Source organism: Caretta caretta, chromosome 1 (genome assembly GCF_965140235.1).
Source record: "Caretta caretta isolate rCarCar2 chromosome 1, rCarCar1.hap1, whole genome shotgun sequence".
Classification (NCBI taxonomy): Eukaryota; Metazoa; Chordata; order Testudines; family Cheloniidae; genus Caretta; species Caretta caretta.
The window spans coordinates 117,935,180-117,946,504 of NC_134206.1; positions in this window are offsets into that span (position 1 = coordinate 117,935,180).

An 11,325-nucleotide genomic window follows, 5' to 3' on the forward strand; every position below is an offset into this window, starting at 1 on the left:
ATAAATTGACCCTCCCCACTGGACTGATCGCTCTGGAGGTAAGTGTAAACATGCCCTGTAGACATGAGGTAAGTGTCGACATGAGTCTTGCCATTCACTTGTTGTCAGGAAATACCTGTGAAACTCATGGCAGATTATGTGTCTCATCCTCCTCTAATGCTGGTCCACACAGAGGATTACAACCAATACTGCCATCAGTTACTCCATTAGCTCAAGCAGCAGAGATCTGTGCAGTGGATATAAAGGTTCCAACCCAGCTGATGACTCAAGTGGGTGTTTTCTGAACAAGCATATTAAAAGAACAGTATTAAGGCTGCAAAGTCAAGCACTCAAAAGTAGGAAATGCCAGAATTAAGATTGCCTGTGCTACCTTAATTCAGCTCTCTTTAGGATCCAGAAACTATTTCTGGATCCTAAAGTAACTTTGCGCACCTTATATATAAAAGGGTGAAATCCTGGTCCTGTTGAAGCCAACCAGAGTTTTGCCATTTATTTCACCAAAACCAGAATTTCACCCAAAGTATCTTTGTGTAACATAGAAACTCCTTTGGTGGCACACAATTGGGTGTATTTATTACCAAGCAGATCTCTAGTTGTTAATATCCTATGTTAGTATAATGACTACTGTGAAAAATAATGGGTTCTGAATACCTGGAGAGTTGTTCTAAGGTTTTTTTTCTTTGTCTTTTCCAAAATAATTCACTAAAAGTAACCCGTCTTCAAAGCAGAACACAGAGACTATTTGATACAGCTCAGGGTTTGAAACCTTAGTTTTAAATCGTAGGAAGGGCTGACAACTACAAAAAAAGCTGTCCAGGAGGCATAGGCAGCTGTATAGAATGTGTATGAACTGCATAAAATTGAAACAATTAACTGAACATTAAGTGTTGAGTTAAACTTTTGGGCTAGACTATATCAAATAAATCACAAAGGCCCCGATCCTCAAAGCTAGGGGTGAGGCACCTAAAGACCTTTGAGAAACGTGTCCAAAAAGTCTAAAATAGTATCATCCATCACCTTGAAGGCAATTTGAGAGGATAATAGTTCCACAACCATCTTCCTTTTAACCGTGATGGTTTGAATTTAAAAATGAATGTTTCACTGATACTGGGAATTAGCAAAATTCCCCTGTGCAGATATTGACATTTAAGCAGAGATCAGTGATTTTTTTTTCATTAAACAGATTGAATTATAGTTGGTGTGTGTGCAGGGAAGTAAAAAAAAAATCTCTAAATTGCATTTAAAAAGCCACATGTAACAGAAAATTATTTTGGTGATTTTAAAAAAAAGTAATGCTTCCTTCAACTAAAATGTAAACAACTCTTGTGCTGAGACTGATACAGTCTTAAGTGATCAGATTCAGACTTGGTGTAAACAGCAGCAATTCTGTTGGTAAGGACGTGAGGACATACGGTGCTTCATCAAGTTGGTAATTTTTTTTAACACAACTTTAATTCTCGCCCCCATGAACTTGGTGGTCTCACTGTTTATTAGTATTAATTATTGGCACCACAGAAATGCAAGATCTTGAATGTACAGTCCTAGATAACTTCATATTAGAAGCATTTACTCTGTGTCATTTTAAGTTTCCTGTTTATTTTTTTTTTTTTAAGGTTCCTAGGTTTTTGTTGTTGTGTGTATCATTTATGATCTCGAGCACGTATTTTAAAGGCCAGTGCCACACATTTTTGGATGTCTTGGATGGGCTGAGTGCTTACGTTTATGACACATTGTGACGATATAGATTATAAAAAGAAAAGGAGGACTTGTGGCACCTTAGAGACTAACCAATTTATTTGAGCATAAGCTTTCGTGAGCTACAGCTCACTTCATCAGATTGTGTTAACTCAAAGATTATGTTAACTCAGGGCTTAATCTGGAAACAGAGAGGTGCCAGGCTCAAAATGGTATCCTCCACCTAGCATGACCTTGCACACACCATACATGCAAGGTCATGCCACACGAAGGACTCTATTTTGTTCTAAGCAATGTCATCTTCCACATCTTGCATGCATGATACAACATGAGGTCACGCCTTGCACAACAGACAGAAGAGGTGCCGGGGATAAGACCTGAGTCAACAAATTAAGCCCTGTGATAATTGTATATTTTTACCTGTATCCAAAATATTATGTATCTGCTTGATTTCTAAGCTTGTGTGTGTCATACTTACAAAAGGTCCTATCTGCTCAGACAGTTTCAATACCCGCACCCACAAAGGAGACAGTCATCAAACCACTGATTACAATCCATTAAGACTGACTGAGTCCAACTGCCCAAACAATTGTGCAGCCAAGACTAGGGTATACTCCTGGCTAGACATCACTTGAATGCTCCAGCCCGCCAGGGGGAAAAAAAACAACCTAGAAACCAGTCTGTGGCGCCAGGAGAGTTCATGCCCAGACCTGGAACAAAGGCAACTATTGAGCAATATGGTAATGCATTACCACTAGAACAGCAGAGCCTCTCTTCTACTTAAGACTGAGACAGATTCTCATGCAGAGACCAGTGGGAAGACATCAGGGCATGTTGTCAGCTGTGATCAGGATGTGTCACAGGACGATCTTTGCTTTCCAAGGAACTGTGAGTTGGTTCATCGCTGCTCTGCTGTAAGTTAAGTTGGAAGCCTGTCTAACTTGTAATGAAGTTTAAGGCTAAAGGAGACTAAATATTTTGCTGTTTTAAAATCATTGTTCTCTAATGCTCTGTCCCCACTGCCAAATACAATATTTTAAGGAAAGGGTTGAGTGTCAGGAAATCCACACTGATCATCTCACCTCTGAAGAGGCTCATGTAGGCACCCTACCCAGAAGGGTCTACAAGGTAACAGAAGTATGGGCTCGGATGCATTCACCCTTCTTTCGGTCTGGAAAAACCTGGATTGTTGAATCCAGACTTGCTACTCTACAGGTTCTCCCCAGTCGACTACATGTTTTCAGACCCTTGCAGAGATGAGGAGGGAAAAATCCTAGCCTACAGAGAATTCTTTTCTGATTGACTGGCTTTCCCATGCACCCATCTCCTTCAGTAGGAGAGCCAAACAGAGCTTCTATACGGGCTGATGGACAGATCAATCCATCAGCCTGTGTAGCAGGCTGGAGCATTGCCCCACCTCCCCCAGCTGTGTAAACAGAGAGCTGAGAGGAGTGAAGCTTCAGCCCTTGGATCTCAGACTCTACTGGGGAGCAGCTGCTCCCTGCTCTCTCTGCTCATGTGCCCTGCACCCACATGCACCTCTGACTTCAGCACCCCCCCACACACACCCCAGTATCCCCATATTCATCCCCATCATCCCTATGTGACCTCTGCCCCCACCCATGTACCACGGGCCACCTAGTGCCTTCTGCCTCCCCATGTAGGTGTGGAGTGTGTGACTGGGTGCACAGGGTGAGAGGCTATTTTGATTCAGGATGGGCATTGAATATGTGGTTAGGGGAGACTGGAATACATGGAGGTACATGGTGGAGCAAGTTGTGTCTTGGGAATGTGTGTGTAAATGAATGTGTGGGTGGAAGATAGGATGTAGCGAAAGCAGTTGTGGAATGAATGCTAGTTGAGATGTCTGATGTGAGCATTATGAGGACAAATGGGCAGCATGTTTGAATTTATGCAAATTTATGTAAAATAGACTACCTGGTTTTTGTTTGCAAAGGTTGGCTGGTAGGTATATCCACCCTGTAAAGGGGAGGGTTGAGAGACCCAGAGAAACAAGTTGGTGCAATTGTCCTACCCTATCAGGGGTGCCAGAAGAACTGCAGAAAAGTTCCCCCCCAATCCCAAGCACCAGATCATACTGCTACTCATTCAAATTTGACCTGGCTGCCCCTCCATCATAACTGTTCCACAGTTATGCCACCCAGCTCTGGACAGGGGCCATGGAGGCCTGGACCTCCCCCTCATTGTGTTCAGGATCTCAAAAATCTCCAGTATCCATGTCCCAGGAGACTGGGTCATAGGCAGTTGGTCCTAATGGTTAGAGCAGGAGTCAGGCCTAGTAGTCTGAGACCAAACGCTAATGACCAAGGTGAAAGCAGTCAGAGCCAGGATGGGAGCCAAAGGTCAGAACCAAAGCCAGAGTCCAAATGCTAAAGCCAAGGGTCAAGAGAGAGTTGGAGCCAGGACTCAAATAACCATGGGTCAGAAGCAGAATACCTGGAGTCAGGGAAGACAGGAGCAGGGCTCATTCTGAGGCAGGAGCAAGGCTGGGACAGGACTGGAACAAGGCCAAGTGTAGGACAAGGTCTAGGCTGGAGCAAGGCTGGGTGCAGGGCAGTATCTAGAGTGGAGCAGTGCAAGAGCAGGGCTTGGAATTAGGCAAGTACAGGAAATCAAAGTATCCACAGACATATGTGTTGAGTAGCCACTGATCTTCTGCAGCTTCTGGGCTTAAGAGCTGCTTTGCCTTAGCCAATCAGATGGTTCTGCTGTGGCCCAGTTGCACTCATTGGCTGCCTGATGACTGGGCCGGCACAGCTGTGGGCGCTCATGACTGACACCATGTACCCTATATGTGTACGTCCATTAAACACAACATGCCCTTCTTACTTACCTTTCACATGGAACCACGGTTTTGTCCTTCCCACTCATCCCACTATCATTAAACATTCCCCAAGGGTCTAAGACTGAAGGGAGTGAACATATAGAACATTCTGCAGCAACCCCCTTCCATATCCGGTCCAATTTCTGCATCCTTGCGAATGCTTTTATAAAAACACACTACAGGTGAAAGCTAAGAGGGCACAGATATGTAACTGCTGAAACTGAATGTCTGGGACATTTGCCCAGAAAGAACTAGAACCAAACTTATTCTATGTAAATTATACTTTGTCTGTGCAAACAAGATGCAACATGAACACTTCATCACAGCGTTACTGCATTCCTTTCGTTGCTTTCTTTTTTTGAGAGTGAAGGAGATTAAAATTCCTCTAAAACTAATCCATCAGCTTTTTTGGTTTTGTTCTTAATTTTTGCCCAAGGAGAATTAAATATATTTTTGCCCTTTTGAGCCAAGCAGCTAGTCAAAGTCTGGGGCTCTGGGAATGTTCCATTGGGAAGTAGAAATTGGTGAAAATCAGATATTTCTTTGAAGCTGTTTTGTTTATTCACAAAGAAGGTACAAAGTCTCTGAATGCAGAAGGAACCAAGAACAAATGGAGCAGGTGTTTAGCTTACAGCCCCAAACTTCTTTAGCCAACACCAGACCCAAAAGCGCTCTCTCTAGCTTTTTCCAGCGTCACTCTGTGCTTAATAGGCCCCCTGCTTGCCTCTCTTACTGCCTCTGTTTTTTTGTCTGCCTCTCTCTCTCTCTGTTCCTGTCTGTGACCTCAGGATCTGTGTGTTCTCTCACACTCCCACGCACACCTACCCAAAACAATAAGCAGTCCAAAAGCTCCTGGGCAGATTCTCACATGTTTATCTTAGGTAGGGCTTACGTTTACAGTTATGAGTTGTGAATCTACTAACAGCCTCAACGGTATATTAACCCAACCCATAACAATGTTTCACCCTAACCCAATTCACAACAGTGTTTTCTTATCTGGTAGAAAAAACAATCGATGTCAAAGTTAAATGCTCACAACAGGAAAATTAAGTTACAGATTTGTTGACTGATGCGCACACGTAACATCAGATTGCCACATATCTGGACCTTGCCTTTATTAAATAACAGGAAGACTGAAAGATTAGATCAGTGGTTTAGGAAAAAGTAGCTTTTCATTCCCATAAATCAACATTCTATTTTTCTAATTGAAGTAGAAAGCCAGCTCTACAGAGCAGCAATAATTTTTCAGAGTGTTTTTATAAATGCAGAGATGTCAAAGGTAAAACCCATGGGCCGGACACAGCCCACACAACAGTTTCATCTGGCCCATGGACTTCCCAAGAACCTTTGGGCTTGTCTGCATGACCCCAGAGTCTACATAGTAGAGGTGAGATTTGTAGAGTGCAACACACCCTGTATAGTCAATACAGTGGAGTTCGAGCTCAACACACTGGTGCACGCTACAGATCACACCCCTGGAGTCCAGGCACAGGTGCAGCAATCCAGAAAAACCTCATGTACAAGCATAGAACTACTTGGTAAGTTTTAGAGGTGTGGATAGGCATAAGCTACTACGTGTCCAGGTGAGGGGAAATGGCACTGAAAAATGCTTACTTACAGCTGGAGAATAGATACCCCAACCTGGCAAGTCAAAGAAAGGAAACTTCAAATAGTCAAAGCATGAATATATTACCAATTGGTTTATCTTTGGGCATGTCTACGCTAGAAAGGTAAGTAATTCGCAGTAATTCATGTCCACACTACCTTCCTTCTGTCAACGGTGTGCGTCTTCACCAGGAGCACTTCCGCTGACTTAAGAGGGGCAGTAGGGGTGGGGGTGAGAGCCCGGGCTCTCAGCTCCACATGCAGCTCTCCACCAACAGCCCAGCTGCCCCCTCCCCTGGCTCTTGGCTCCCCGCCACTGGTAGCCCGGCTGCCCACCCCTCCCAGGTCTCGGCTCCCCACCGCAGCCGGAACCCCGGCTGTGAGTCTGGACAGCTTCCAGGCTCCCAGCAAGGAGCAGCAAGCCTCGGTACAGCCACTGGGCTCCCCCGAGAGAGTGAGGAGATGGAGGCTACCAGGCAGCGCCCACCAGGCTCCCTGCTCCCCAATCCCACCCAGGCTGCACCTTGGGCTCCCTCCTTGCTGTCGGGTGCCCGATTGTAGTGGGGAGCCAAAAGCCTGGGAGGCACCTTGGCTTCCATAGTGGGGAGCCAAGAACCTGGGGGGCAGCAGGGCAGCACCAGGGCTCCCCGCATGGAGCAGGGAGCCGGAAGCCTCCAGGCAGCAGCCCAGCTGGTAGCAGGGAGCCTGGTGAGCACAGTCTGGCTTAGAACAGGGCGTGGGGAGCCCAGGCAGCAGCAGGGAGCAGTCCAGGGGCAGCCGGGCTCCCTGCAGGGAGTGGAGTGGGCACAGGCTGGTTGGGAGCAGGAAGCTTTCTTCTCAATTTCACTTCTCCAGCATAGAGCTGTGAAATTGACAAGAATGACAGCTAGCAGCCCATGTAAGTAACCAGCATCTGTGGGGACACTGTGTCACCCTAACTACACCAACATAAGCCCTATGCTTCTTCTGGAGATGGCTTTATGACATCAGTGTTGTAGGGCACTTACACTGGTGGGAGCAAGACTGTAATGTGCACATTGACATAATTAAGTCAACGTAAGCTGCCGTATGTTGACCTAACTCTAGTGTAGACCAAGCCACAATCTATTTCGGTTTTACCCACTTTTGTTGAATGTGGCCCATGCCAAGTGGCAGGTATCAGCTCAGCCTGCCATTGCAAAGAGTTTGCCCTGCCTGTTCCCCGCCTGCACACCTCTATGGATTATGTTTCAGCAACTGGGCACCATCGTTGTTCTATAACAATTTTCTTCTGATGTACATTGGACTCTACTGTGCCATACCACTGCTGTGCTTTTAGCACGTTATCACTACTGAGCTGCCTGGCAGGTGAATGTTCTTTCTGGGGCATAGCAGTGTGTACACTCCCTCTGCTCACTTCTAGTCTCCAAGAGGACTTTTTCTTGCCTGAGTCCCAAAGCCTACTGGTGCTCCCTCTGGGGCAGCATTGCTCCACAATGCCCCCAGTCTGGGACTGCAGCTAGAAGCCACAATTCTAGCCCTCTGTACATAGGAAAGTGTGTTAAGCAACTAAACAAACAAAGCAAGAGTGGTATTCATAAAGCAGTGTGGGAAAGGAAATACCAGTATGAGAAGATCCTCCTCCATCCTGCTTAACATAAGACACTCGGGTCATAACGACAGATACTTGTCTGTTACAATGTACTGTAATTAGAGTTGGAACGCACACACCCCAGCGCAAGATCCAAACTCCAATACAGACTATTGTCCTGAGGCAACTGGCAGCTCTGTTCATCAGCTAGAATGCATTAGGGCTTGGGACAGGATTACAAAGCTTTGCAGCTTAGCAGGCATAGCCAGCAATTGTGTTCAATATTTACATCTTTTGATCAGCCAAATCTCTTCGCTCAGGAAAGGGCTGAAAATAAGGACACTGGAAGTTTAACTGAGGAAAGAGGGATGATGATAAATTCCTTAACAATGTTTACAACCCAGATTTGATTCACAGCGGCATAGTGTAGTACCCGCACTGTAGCGCATCAACCATTTAACAGCCTAGCTCATTTTCAGTGTATGTCTAACAAAACAGCCTGCAGCCGGGAACACTGAGCCTCATGTGCCAAAACTGTGTTTAAAAAAAGAGAGGATAAAACTTACAGTTGCCTCCAATTTGTCATGTAAAATCAATGAAATGGCAACGTTTACTGAGTGTGAAACAGACCCTGCTATCCCTTCTCACTCAGACCAACTTCCCAATTCAATCAATTGGTGTGCCGGCTGAGAGAGGCTTGTACAATTTGCCCCTGTGAAAGCCAAACCTTAGCTGAGCATCCGGTACTTCATTGGGCATGTGATATTAGTGAACAGATAACCTGCTATGTGACAGGAAAGTTATCATGGTATTATAGATACACTAAAGAGCAGGGGGCCAGATCCTCAACAGGTGTAAATTGTCATAGTTCGATTGAAGCCAATGGAGCTGTGACAATGGACACCAGTTCAGGCTCTGGCCCAAGGTTCTGAATGGAAATAATCACAATATATACTGGCAATGGGTTACACCGTACTAAAAGAGATGGCTGTAGCGCCCAAAGATTCCATGCAAGATGAGGCCCCATTGTGTTAGGAGCTGTAGGAAAATGCAGCCGCTTTCCCAAAATGCTTCCAATCTAGTTAAAGACAAGTTACCACAGGTTAAGGCAAAACATAAACATAGACTGTCAGCTCTTTGGGTCAAGAATTGTCTTTTTGCTCTGTTTGTACAGCACCTAGCACAACGGGATCCCTGGCGAGGACTAGGGCTCCTACAGGCTACAGTAACACAAATAAATAATAAAAATAATAGTCATAATGGAAAGATGGGGTGGAGGCACAGTAATAAAATCACACCATTGCTTCAGTTAGCTATTTGCACAGCTTGAGGGTTCCAAGTCATTTAAGACATTTTTTTGCACATAAATAAATACATATCAGCTCTTCCCCCTCTCAGTCACCCATTCCCAGCATTGCAGACCTATAACTAATCTGCAGAAGCCAAACCAACCACGAGGGTGACTCCTCTATCACCACATCTCCAACTCAGCTGAATGTAAGTGCCAGAGGACTCTATCCAAGGCAGAATAGGCCCACTCACATGTTAAATGAAACATTATATATGATGAAAGTACCATGGACTAGAAAAACAGTAGAAAGGCACATCAGTTGCAAATTACATAGCTTGAGTCTTGCATTTCTATTAAATTTAAAAGCATATTTATAAGTGAAGCTCAAGGAATGCTTCCCAGTAAGTTATTCTGCATGTGTATAAAAAGGGTGCTTCTCACTTTTGAGATAGTTATGTTCTTTGGTGTTCAGTTTACAAAGGAGGTTACTTATTAATGCATAGAACTGTGTTTAGATTCTATGGTCATTAAAGCTTAAACCGAGTGGGAGAGAGTAAAGCAATTTAAATATTTTTAAAAAGCCAATAGCCTGTCACAGTCTGACATTCTCCGATATATTTGCAGAGGTGTGCTTTTTTTTTTTTTTTTTAAGAGTGCAACACCTATATCAAGCCAAATCTTCAGGTGTGCTGAAACAGCACACCTGGGGAAGGAGTGGCTTTCTGCCACATTTCCACCCACACTCTCAGATCCCAAGGGCTGCATGGGCTGGTTTGCCCTAGGGCACAGCTTAGCACAGACTTAAAACTGCTTTGGCCTGTAACTGCAGCACACTCCAGTCAGAGTCCTTCACACTCAGTGTTTTGGAAACTTAGCACTGAGTTATGCCAGACAAGTAAAATCACTATTTTGCATCTCAGTGAGCTGAAGTGTCACAGATAGGTGAACTATGTTGGCCCAGTGCTATAGGATGACACAGAAGCAGCAGATCTCTTCAATAAGGTAGAGCCATTTTTTCTTCATTACTTTCTGAATACATACAAATAAAAGAAATTCCAAGTTATGGTTCTAGAGCAGAGGTGGGCCAGATCCAGCCCACAGGACTGTCCTACCCGGCCCCTGAGCTCCCGGCTGGGGAGGCTAGCCCGCGGCCACTCCCCCGCTGTTCCCCCTCCCCCACAGCCATGCCACCGCGTGGGTAGTTCGGCTTGCACCTGCCCACCCCCCAGGCTTTCCAAGAAGCCTGTCCTGCCGCTCTGAGCAGCATGGTAAGGGAGAGGGGGGAGGAGGGGTTGGATAAGGGGCAGGAGGTCCCAGGAGGCAGTCAGGAGACAGGGAGCGGTTGGATGGGGCAGGGGCTTGGGGGGGGCGCAGCGGTCAGGAGACGGGGAGCAGGAGGGGTTGGATAGGGGATGGGGTCCCAGGGTGGTGGGGGGTCCCGGGAAAGGGGGGACAGGGAGAAGGAGGGGTTGGATAGGGGGTGGGGTCCTGGGGGGGGGACAGTTAGGGACTGGGGTCCCAGGAGTGGGTGGTCAGGGGACAAGGAGTGAGGGGTTAGATGGTTTGGGAGTCCTGGGGGGCCTGTCAGGGGTGTGGCTAGGGGTCAGGGCAGTCAGGGGACAGGGAGCAGGGGGGTTGGATGGGGGGTCCTGGGAGGGGGTGGTCAGGGGACAAGGGGCAGGAGGGGTTGGATGGGTCAGGGGTTCTGAGGGGGGCAGTCAGGGGGTAGAAAGTGGGAGGGGCAGGGGCCAGGCTGTTTGGGGAGGTACAGCTTTTCCTACCTGGCCCTCCATACAGTTTCACAACCCCAATGTGGCCCTTGGGCCAAAAAGTTGCCCACCCCTCTTCCATAGCAACCATATGGTCTGGAAAGTGGCAAGAGCGTGGAAGGGAGAACATTCAAATGTGAGCCTGTGATGTAAAAATGCCTCTCTTTGGTATTTTATTCCTCTTCAGGTCTGAATATAAAGCAGTCTAAAGTTTAGTTTTTCCCATAATTCAAGGTTGGGGTGCATTGAGACTAATGGTGGGTAACCGCAAAATATACAAAGCCTCAGTTAAAGTATACACATGAAACACTGAACATGTTTATCTGATCTGCAAAACTAAGCTGGAAATTTCACACTGCTTCTTGTTGTGGGGGAGAGTAGGCAATACTGCAAAACCAGCCTCTCTTGTGGTGTTTTGGCACATTCGTTTCCAGCCACAAGTGGAACAAGGAAATGTAAGGCTATATAGGGGGAAAAAAAGTTAGCCAAGCTGTTTGGCTCCTCAGGGTCAGCTCCTTCACTGCAGAGTCAGGATGATTGTTGGGTAGAG